The following is an 8244-nucleotide window of genomic DNA, read 5'->3' as shown; positions in this document are numbered from 1 at the left end:
ACACATAGCCTAGGCAATGCACGCACGCACAAACATATTAAACGCATACGACGTTGCAACGATGTGTGAGCAATGAATGAGAAATGTATCAATCAGCTACTACTGTTGCTTCTACGCTTTGAAAATACATAGTACTTTCATGCAAAAACAGCGGCTATATGTAGATTTGTGTGTTGGTGGTTAGCAGCAATCGCAATTGCGATTTGCCCTAATTCGGTGGCATACGTTTAACGCTCCAATGGACATATCTGTGGATTTTGTTTTGTGCGCGGCTGACTGAAATTTGAGGCGTTGCAGCACTGGCGGTGCCCCAAGAAATTAGTGAGAAATGAATGAAAGTGAAAAGAAGCGTGTGAATATGAGTCGTTCGCAGCGGCAGTTGCACTGTGTTGCATAAGAGTTTTGCAACTAACTACCCAGTAAGCAATTTGGAATTTCGGAAAAACCAACAGGGGTATTCTCTTAGGCTTGCAAAGACCTTGCACGGTGCATGAATTGCAAAGCTTTGCCATAGGAAACCCGGTTTTTACCATGCAATCCGTGCAGAGTGTGGGAGCATTGCAGGACTTCGAGGATTGCGAGGTTGGTTAGTCACGATTAAGATTAGGATTAGGATTAAGATTAAGATCGATACAGTGTTCATTTTTTGAAAAGTTTGAAAAGTTAAACTAAAAATATATAATAAGTTAAATAAATTGTTACCAGTCGAAATGGGTTTGGATAGGCTTTATTTATGAAATATATTTAGAATGGTTGCCACGTATTTGAAACTTAGTTAACTTATACGCAATATATGTGTATGATATACATATATATGTGTTTAAATATGAGTTTTAAACGAGGGAGTTTCATAAAAGCTTTAGTTTGAAGTTACGTTTTGTATATACAAATAATACGAGAAGTTATTTTTCTACCGTTAAAGGGGGGCTTGAAATAAGAGAAACCGAATTATGCCAGACTTCTCTTCACTCAGAAACGGCTCAAATTTGGCACACTGATCGCCTATAAATCTGACTAACATCTGGAATATGTTTTAGGTGTCTGAAGAGGGTTGCCGCCTGTTCAAAATGTAAAATTCAATTTTGGCGCTTTAACGCCATGCAGCTTCACTGCTAATATACTAATATGGGTAATAAAGGTTCAGGAATTTTCACTTCAGTCGTGCGTTGGATCCACACAAATTTTTTTTTTGTTTTTGATAATTTTGCATTAAATTACTATCCATAGCCGGCTCGCCGACTTTGCCAAAGAGTCTTTCGCTAATTCCAGAATTTTATCGCATTTTAAAGATATAAAACGTACTGCTTTTTAATAGCTTAGAACCATAAATGGATTATAATCGATAATTGTGGCAACTTTCGTAAAAGCGGTCAATGAAAAGCTATACAATGAGCTTCTGGTAAAATTTTGTTACAAAAGTGGAAAGCACGAAAACTTTCAGCAAAAGGTGATGTCTTCGTACATATTTACATATGCTCATTTGTGTTTATGACATACACATGTATGTATTAGGGTAGTCCAAAAATGCATGTGAAAAAGTAAAGTCGGAATTTTTATGCTCTCACCCTCTAGGATTGTTCTATACCGAAAAAATATAGCCTTATTTTTTTATTTTGAAAACAAAAAATGTTTTGAGGTCGCTCAAAACGCCTAAAGTTTTACATGTATTATTTATGGGGGAAAAACAACTTTTCGTAGAAATGGTAATAGTTAAAAATCAATATTTTTCTACCAGAAAACTCTGTTTATCTGCATGAGATTCCCAGTAATAATATCCAGTTGTTTATTTATCAATTTTTTCATTGCAATTATAAATTATAGGTCCGCCAAAAACGCACAAATACCCCGAAAAATGCAATAGGGCGACCAATAAAAATCGTTAGTACTAAAAAATGGTTAAAAAAACAATTGGGTATTATTATTGAATGTCTCCTGAAGAGAACCAGAGTTTTCCGATCGAAAAATATTGGCTTTCAAGAATTCTATACCATCTCTACGAATAAATTTATTTTTCCCATATGAAAGTACATGGAAAACTTTGAGCGCTTTGAGCGACCTCTAAATATTTTTTGATTTCAAAGTAAAAAAATAGGGATATACTTTTTTCGATATAGAACAATCCTAGGAGGTGAAAGCATTACAATTCCGATTTTTTTGTTTTTGGCCCACCCTAATGTACATACGTATTTATGTATTTCCATCAATTCGCGTTTTTTACCCCAATTTTTGCATTGTTTTCATTATTGACACAAAACAAAAAAAAAATGTTGTCTGGCCGCATTCGTTGATTTGAAGATTTAAATAGACCGGAAATAAGTTCTTTTTACTACTTGTGTGGTTTTTGATTTTATACATAGTTAAATACATAGTACATATGTACATATATATGTATGCACTTTTGTATGTTTGCTTGCTTGTGTGGTCACACTATATGACTTGTCATCATCGGCATGGTAAACGGGGAAATGAGTGCAGCACTGGGCAAAGGCATATATGTATGTATGTATGTACATTCGTAACAGTACTTGTTTGCCCATAACAAAGCCGACCCATTTTTGCAGTGGAACAACAAATCGAAGCAGCAAATCAGCAAAATGAAACCGAAGCTGGTTTTAATCAACTTTGCGGAGAAGGAGTTCACTCAAATTATGTGTCTACCGACCCACATACACGGTTGACTACAGTCTCTTTATACGATTTGATCAAATCGAAATCATTGTTTATAACCACATTAATTTAGTGTGTCGACAAATGGCAAGTTGTAGAATTTGTTTAAAAACAATGTCAGCGGCCGGGAAGCGGAAGACATTGGACATCAAACTGTTGGCGAATAACAACTTGTCTTTAAACAAAAGTGTAACAAATGGCTAACGACGTTTGCATGTTTTCATAAAACGCGCTTTTAATGAATTTTCCTGAATGAAAAATGTTAAATTTTTATACATACTTATGTATGTATGTTTTGTTAGCTCAGAAAGGCTGTAATGAGTAACTTTTTATTGGCAGAAGCTTGCTTGTAGCTTGCTTGTAGCTGGTTGTAATTAGAAACGCTATGGCTTGCTTTTATGACTTATTTTTGATTCGTTGATATGCCCTGGAGCTCTTGGTGACAGATGAAATCTTAAAATCTCTGAAAGCGAAATGAAAAAGGATTTTTGCTTTTTCTGACGACTTGGTGGTGCTTATCTCAGCTAAATTATTGCTAGCGATGAATGAGCTAATGAAGGTAGCACTAGGGGTCATTTATGGGTGAATAAGACTCCGTTCGCAATTCCTTGCATTTCGCTCAAGGTGCTCTCATGCGTGCTTAACGTGCGTTAACGTCAAAAGTGCGAGGGGAAGTCCACGTATATGGGACAAATTTTGGTCACCAGTCCCCAGTCACCAGGGAGTGGCCAAAAACGAATATTTTGCGTTCGGTTGAAGTAGCTCATGACACTAGGTATCCTCTGGGAAGCAACCGAACACCCATTCGGAAGCGAGCTAATTGTGAGTAGGCGAAACTCTTCGCCATCAATGGTATGTGCGATAGACTTGGGACCATCCACGTAAAAAATACGTACCAGTGAAAAGTAAAAGTAAGCCTCGGATGAGACCCCCTTCCATTGACGATGGGATGGGATGGGATGTCGGGTCAACTAATGGGGAAGGTGTCTCTGCCCGGCTGGGTCATGTACTCGTGGGGACAAATGCTGAAAACACCGCCTATAGAGCCGCGCTGCCATTGTGTTCATCGCGAGCTGTTTGGGATCAATATAGGGAGCTGAAGAGGGAAGCGGGACATATTTGGCGATATAAGAAGAGGCTGAAGTATGGGAATGCGAAGAGCTGGAAATGCTGGTCGATTGGAAAAACGCCCGAAAATTTTATCAGAAAGTTAGGCGACTTACGGACGATTTCTATACCAGGGCGAACTCCTGTAAGGACAAACCTAGTGGCGGATATCCAGAGCGTGCTTTTGAATGGTAACAATGCAAAACACAGTGGAGGAGATGAACCCAAGCCCCATCCGATGACAGTGGAGTCGATATACCGTTACCCGGGTATGACGAGGTACGAGAAGCAATATCTAGGCTGAAAAACAACAAAGCTGCTGGTGCTGACGTATGGACAGAAACGCTACAGTTCTGTAAGTTTACAACGAAAATCATGTTGCCGGTAGCAGAGGAAAAGGAAGGCCTCCTGTGCATTGGAAAGCTTAGGTGGCATTTTTAATCAGTTGATACAGAACGAAACGTTTGGCGTGCTTTAGTCCAATTTTTTTCTTTTAATTTCGCCGCTCGGGAGTGTGAAGTATCACCACAATCAATGCAGTAGCTTTGCGTGAAAATATATCTAACAACCATCAAAATAAACTTTCATATTTACAATGTGTAATAGTGGGTTTAATAGAATTAAGATTGACGTTTATATTTTCCTTTTTAAGTAGTTATCTCCCTCAGCTCTTATAAGAGGCAAAGTTGGATAGACGTGTAGGTACATATGTATGTATTTCACCTAACTCGCTAAAGTAAACTTACAGTTAGAATTACATTTGCAAATATAAAAACCATAAAATAGCATCAATAGAGCTGTGGTTAGAACATTTGATTTGTATCGCAACGAAAATGCCACTCATCAATTAAATTGTCTAACTTTGTTAGAAGCCAAAAACTTTTTAGAAATATGTACACATATTCCACTTGTGTATTGCTACATTTTAGAAGAACCGTAAATTTTATGAAAACATTTCTCTGCATTGGTATAGAAATGTAAAATTGATAAGACGGAATGAGTTCTTTCCCCCACATTATGGGGTTGATAACTTGCCAATTTTGTTCTAAGAGTACCCTAAGTATGTAATTATAAAATGTTTTCGCTTAAATGCATACATACTCGTGGATACACATGTACATTAGACCGTAACAGAAAAGAAGTTCATCCTGAAACTACGGTTTTTTGAAAGGCGATTTTGAGATTTTTTTATTTTTTATATTTGCTTAACATTTACATTTTTCGTGATATCTTCGGCATTTACAGTCGGATCTTAAAGTTATATCTTAACTTATGTAGGAGGGTTGCCAGCTGTTTAAAAAATCAAATTAAATTTAAACTAGGGCAATTAGGTTATTGAGATATGTGTCGTAATCCGGGTGTCTGACGAAAGAGATTTACAAAAGTTTTAGTTTGAAAATATTATGAAGAGGGTTGCCCCCCTGTTTGAAAAGTCGAATTTAATTAAATTGTGCACAAGGTATTTATTATATAAAATCATTGATGTCAAGCGAAAGAGCGTTAAGAAATCTTTGGTTTGAACATTTAGCATTTTTTGAGGTGTCTGAAGAAGGTTGCCATCTGATTAAGAAGTTGAATTCAAATTTGTAATATGTTAAATAAAATTAAAAAAAAAATGGGTATCAATCGAAATGGGTTTGAAAAGGTTTTATTTCCCGACCATATTTAGGAGTGCTGCCACATGTTTAAAAATCAGGCTCAACTCGCATTGAGGCAACTAGGTCATTGAAATATGTATCAGAATATGGGTGTCAATTGAAAGTTCTAGAAGAAGGGTTTAGTTGGAAAATATTTTGATAAGGGTTGCCAATTGTTTGCAAAGTTGAATTTAATTAAATCATGCACAATTTATAAGAAATATTGAAGTATGATCGGCAAACAAAAAAGTTTTAAGAATATTTCATTTAAAAATTTAACATATTTTCGAGATATTTGCAGAGGCTTGCCACTGGTTTAAAAGGTTAAATTCAAATTATCAAATAAGTTAAATGAATTATTAAAAGTTGGGTATCAATCGAAATGTGTTTGGAAAGGCGTTGTTTCTGAGCTGTGTTCAGAAGGGTTGCCAATTATTTGAAAAATAAACTTAACTTATTCATTATTTAATTGCAATTTGTTTACCAATATCAAGTGGAAGAGATCTAGCAAAACGTAAGCTTAAAAATACGTTTGAAAAGGGTTGCCACCTGTTTGAAAATTTAATTAATTTAGTTAACTTATACACAAGATATTTATATAATTAATTTAAATATGAGTGTCAAACGAAGGAGAAAGTTTTAGCTTAACAACTTTTTTGACTAGGGTTGCCACATATTCTAAAAGTAATATTTATCTAATTAAGTCTATGTATAATACGCGAAGGCAGTTTTTCTGAAAGTTGCAGATCCGCACCGTTCCTTCGAATTGCGAAAATTAGATGTAAAATAAAAGAGCTTGGCCTGTACATAAATAGATGTGAAATGAGGCCTTATTTTGTGGAGTTGGAACTTTTTACAGGTTTTTTTTTGTTTGCTTGCAAGATGGTACGGTCTAATGTGCATGCAAGCTCATTGGAATAGAAACCCTATGCTCACAATGTATGTAAGTATGTAGTGGGCGGCATTGCATGTGTCTGGTAACTACGAATACCAGTATGTACTTACTAACAATAAAATTGTGCTGTTTTTGTAACACTTAACTGGTCTACGCTGTCTACTTTACATATGAACTACGATGAACCCGTTGACTCGTTGGCGGCCAACAGGCCTTAGCCGACGGGCAGGCAAACAAACAGTCAGACAACTAGCAGGCCAACTATATATGTATGTATATAGGTACTTACATACCCACATATGAAGTCGGCCAGGGAGTCCACCAGCCAGCTAACAAGTCAGACGGCAGCCTAACTGTCGTCCTCTGGACTATACAAACTCTAGCCTAGGTCTCGACCTGGCACACAAGCAGTTGCATATGGGCACTTTGCCAATGATTATATTTTCATATTTTACTAGCATACTTATGTATGTGCATACGTGCGTTGAAATGTATGTTAGAAGAAACTATATATGTATGTATATTAACGTATGCCCACAACTTACATACGCTTATAAGTATGGATATTTAGATTTGTTTGTCTGCATTTTATTTATTTACATCCTTCGCCCCCTATCGTGATATGCATTGTAATGTGTATTATTCGTTTGCGGTAAAAAATGAAAACTCTTTCGACTTATTTATTCGACTGACTCGATGTGCTAGTTTTTGTACCCAACACATGTACACATTTTGAAATCATTTATTGAAATCTCATTATATAACTTTTTTAGCGGGATTAATTTATTACTTAGACCTCTTAGTTGGGACATTTTAGTCTATCGACAAATCGAATAAATTTACAAATTAATTAGAGTAGGGTTTACATAAATGACTTCGGGTTTCGCTCCTCAGAAACAGCCCGTTTTTAACTGCAAGCCACCTTGGTTTAGTATAAATTGATGTCGCTTAAGGTATAAGAGGAATAAGGCTTTGAAAAAATATTGGAGATAGGGTAAAATTCGACCGCCTGCGTAATGGGTTTGATACAGGGACCGTAACGATTATTTTATACAAAAAAAATATTCTTTGTAGTGAATATTTACTGAGGTTTATTTATTGCATAAAAAATAGTCGTTTTTGAAATGTGTTTTTTTTTTAATTTTATTTTTTACTTGAGAAATTGAAGCTTGCAGTCTTATTATTTATCTCGAACGCTAGGCCACACGAACGACCCGCAAATTTAATGGGCTATAAAAATGCATACATAAAATTTTTCTAAAAATACCGAATAAAAGGTTAAAAAGTTTTGACGGTAATTGCTAAAATTTGTTCAATTTTTATAATTTTTGTACAAATGCGGATTTATATAGTGATTGTTTAAAAAACAAAAATAATAAACATCAAAAAAAGAAAAGAAAAATAGTCCACACTGGTGAAAATGTCACTTAACTTAATCAGCTGACCACTAGTGTATACTTATGTACATATTTTTTATTTAAAAAGTTTTAATAAAAATATATTGATTCTCAGGCGTCCTCCTTATTAATTTTACCTGGAGTAAATGTCCTCCTTTTTTGTTTCAATTGTCCTACCAAGCTAAATATTCATCTGATAACCCTATCTAGGAGGCAATTATCTAACAAGGCGAAGACGGCCGATTAAGTAATAAATAAAAGTTTCATCAGATTCGATGTCGTCTGCAGATGAATCGTTCGTGCGGCCTAGCGTTCGAGATACCTAATAAGGCTGTTAATTGTTGCTTTATAATTTTTGCTTTAAATGCCAAAAGTAGCGGTTTTTGCTTTCCTAAAGCGACGGAGTTGAACTAACGAACACGAAAACTAACAAGCATACGAAGTCGATCACAAATACGAAAAAGGAACACAAAGACGAATACGAGGGTGAAAGTAATTACTCGGGTAGAGGCGAATATAAAAACAAAGACAAAAAGAGGAC

The sequence above is a fragment of the Rhagoletis pomonella genome, unplaced genomic scaffold, assembly GCF_013731165.1.
Source record: "Rhagoletis pomonella isolate Grant_MI unplaced genomic scaffold, Rhpom_1.0 Rhpom_scaffold_00002, whole genome shotgun sequence".
NCBI lineage: Eukaryota > Metazoa > Arthropoda > Insecta > Diptera > Tephritidae > Rhagoletis > Rhagoletis pomonella.
The sequence above is the reverse complement of the archived record's forward strand: the minus strand, read 5'-3'. Positions refer to the sequence as shown.